The sequence below is a fragment of the Solanum pennellii genome, chromosome 1, assembly GCF_001406875.1.
Source record: "Solanum pennellii chromosome 1, SPENNV200".
NCBI lineage: Eukaryota > Viridiplantae > Streptophyta > Magnoliopsida > Solanales > Solanaceae > Solanum > Solanum pennellii.
In genome coordinates this window covers 63,729,915-63,733,725 of record NC_028637.1, presented here as the reverse complement: position 1 = coordinate 63,733,725, position 3,811 = coordinate 63,729,915, and positions in this window count along the sequence as shown.

The following is a 3,811-nucleotide window of genomic DNA, read 5'->3' as shown; positions in this document are numbered from 1 at the left end:
TAATACCTCAGAATCTTACTTAAAAAAATTACATGTAAAGGTGAACATATAGGGGTTCATGGGCCATGAAAAGGACTAGGACCTGTCACGACTCATTGTGGTTTACCCCTAACAAAGATAAGAGGACCGGCTCAGGTGAAGGACCACAGACAACGTGACGGTCTATGGAACTTCACATGGGTTGTGGACTGGTCTGTCGACCTAACCCACTATGACCCAAGACAATGATGGAATTCACGATTCGTGTCCCTTCACACGGTTCGTGAGGTTGAACGTGGATGGGTGTACCAAGAACAAGTAACATTTTCTAAGAACCACAACCCATTCTATAGATGCATTCCCATTGACAGTCTGTCAGTTCCCTCGTGGATGAACCTTCATCAACTTTATGTTCAAGGTTGTTTTGACTTTTTCCCTATGCATTGAGAGTTTAAACTATATCGCTTAAGATCTAAACTACGTCATTTTGCTCCATCTTAGCCTAATAATCTTGTTGGAACTATCCGAAATCCTCATTAACCATCAAAATTAGAACATATAATGGAGACAGAGGCACTAGTTTCTTCCGAGAAGTAGTAAAGGTTCTCTTAAAGCCCAGCCTAAAATTTCTCCATAGATTCCGTTACATAGTATGTGGGATTTCACTAGTTGGTTCTTTTCACCCATTAGGTCCCTATAATTCAGTTCGGACTTTAGATCCTCATAAACTCTAGATTTTCAAGATTTATAGTCTTATGGTTTCTTTGATCCAGATAAACTCGTATCTTGATAGTTTAGTATAATTTCATTCATACAACTCAGAACCTTAGCTTGTGAGAATTAATCATAGTTCATGAATTTAACTTGCTAGGAAAGTTAGACAGAAATTCAAACCTCAGATTTTTAATGCCATATTCTCAGTATATAAATCTTACATTCTCAGTTAGCATGTTGATGAGTCCACAATTTGGACTTATTTTGGGCTCTATTTTGATAAAATTAGTGTTCTCAAATGCTTATTTTGTCTCAATAACTGATTAATAACCTTGAGTTTTATGTATTATGAGTATGAGGTAAAGAATGAACACTACTTGCCAAAATGGAACACAAAGGCTGAAAAGAACGAAGAAATGAAGGCTCGACGATCACGAGTTCACTTGGTGAGTCGCCGATAGGTCTGAAGATCACCTTTTATTCTAGTGTGCTGAGCCGTGAAGAAAATGATCAAATCGGCGATGAAAAATAGTTGTCACCGTGTCGCCCAATTTTGAGAAGTCACTACTGTGTCAGCCAATTATCAAAAACACGAAGATATAGTATGCTGACACAAGACTGTGATGAAGCTACCAAAGGGAGGATCACCAATCCCGACTAACTGTGTCGACTGGTCCTTCACAACAGAACTTTTTGAAAACTATAAATACTTGCAATTATTTTTTTCAAAAGGATGGAACAATAATTTTTAGCTTTTATTTTTGAGCTCCAAGTTTGAAGAGGATTTTGAACATTCAAAAGGTTTCATCTCTAAGAATTGGGCTTGGGTCTTTGGATTCTTCATTTTATTTTCTTGTATTAAGACTTAAATCTTCACGTCCATTTGAATACAAGCTTATTTTGGTATAAATTTCTATCTCGTGTATATTTCTCACTAAAACCTCAATTCTTGGGGGTGTGAATATGAGTTAGATTATTTTTTGGGTCTTACTTTTTGATTGTTTATTTGTTGTTTAAATGTGAGTTGATTTAGTACTTGTGGTGGAATTTCATGAAATTGTAATTGGAAAACAATTTCATACTTGTGTTTTGGCTTGCTAGAGAGAGAGGTCGTAAAACGAAGTCTAATTTATGGTTAGTGGAAGTGGGTCAACATGAGGTTTAACTCGAGAGAGTAAGCCCTAGTCCTTCTCACACACTCAGCTCGAGATAGTGAGTGGGTTAAGGTGGAGGTTGTTCTTTATGAGAAGAACCCATTTGATTAGGGGTAAGTTCCTCGAGAAAGAGCTTATCCCCATTATAGTCTATCCTAGTCATAAATGTTCAACAAATTCATTGTTAAAAGGATGTACCCAATAGTTAAGCCTATCTCGTATTCCTGTATATTCCAACAATCCGTCTCCTTTATTAGTACACCTTTGTATTTACGTTGTTTTTATTTACTTTTGACAAACCCCCATTGATAATTGACGCTTGCGTCACTCCTTTAGATTTAATATGTTTGTATTTGATACTGCTTTTAACTATGACTAATTATAACATAATTTTATTCTTCAATTAATTTCACAACCACTCCTTGTGGGAACGACCTCAACCCTTGGTTGAGTTACAATTCTATTGTATGATTGTAGAACTTGCATTGGAAATTGTGTCCTTTATTATGTAAACATCACATGTCAGTATTGAGCTATTATTTTTAGTGCATTTTATCTTTGTGAATACGCAGATTGGAGTAATACTTAGCACCAAGTTGGACTAAGAATCAACGTACCCTCAAGTCATAGAACTATTCAGTTGTAGAGGCTTTTGGAGATAGAGTCAAAACTCAATTGTTTAGAGTGGCTTCCCCTTGACGTGTACAAATTTATTTTCATTTGGAGTTCAAATTTTGACTCAGATATTAGTAATTCTTCTGCTTATTTGTTATATGTTAAGTAAGCTTGTGATATACCAGACTTAGGCTTATCCTGGGGTCACTCCTGATCCTAGGTGTTTTGTTACGTCTAAGGGGTAGCCTCGGGGTGTTACAATTATTTATTGGGAACCATGGGAAGGGATATTTTGTGTAATTCCAGTAGGTGATGATATGAATTGTATTCCCATGTTACTTGATATTCATTAATCTATAATACTGTCTAAGTGAATATTTTGGTGTTATTAGGTAAGATCTCTAATTCAAAAAATAAGTGTATGGTTTGAAAGAATGTGACACTTGTGTCTGGGAACGGTCTTGGGGATGATTTAATAATGATAAGGTCGTTAAAGAATTGGTATAGATGCGGGAGTGGGAACATGTTGCTGAACTTACTAATTTAAAGAAAAAACTCATCAGGTCATAATATCAAATCCATATCACTACATTATTGCAGCTATATTGAAAGGTTTCTTGCCATTCCAGAGGTTTACATAACGATGCTTAGTGAACTACCACGATAGTAGGGAGAATCACAAACTCAACCCTATTATACCCATGATGTGCATTCCCTTCAAAAAAAATACTTTTTATCACCTGTTTAGTTCATATCAATGTTGTAAAAGAACAAGAATTCATTACACACATCCTAGCATAGAAACAAATATTACACCAATCCAAAAACAAGAAAGTATAAAATATTTCTTATTCCCATATGGGGAAACCAAAAACAGTATCAAGTATCCTAAGTTAGCTTCTAGACAACTTTTAGAGAACAGGGGCTGGGACTAGGCGGAGGTAGGTTCCGCATCACCATCCTCATACTCTTCTAGACTTGCTACTGCTCGGCTGATTCATTCATCGTCCATCTTCTCACTCTTAGGCACTCGACAAGCATTCTTCCCTACCAGTATGGGTTTGAAATCCCTACCATTCTCCACCTCAAAATCTGTGTCATCTGAGGACACTCCTGCTTTGTTGCATAGCACAGACACTAGGCCAGGAAGAAAGGAGGACTTCGTTCTGCAGTAGTAAAAATCCTTCCACACTAACACGATCTTCTCCCCTCCCCCCGAATTCACTTGGATCCCAACGATGATGCATGTTTCAACAATGGCCCGTAGGTAGGTCGCATCGGTTAGGTTTCTTGATTGACAAATCCTTTGGCAACCCCTTCGGAAATCCTAACGCTAGACTCATAGATCG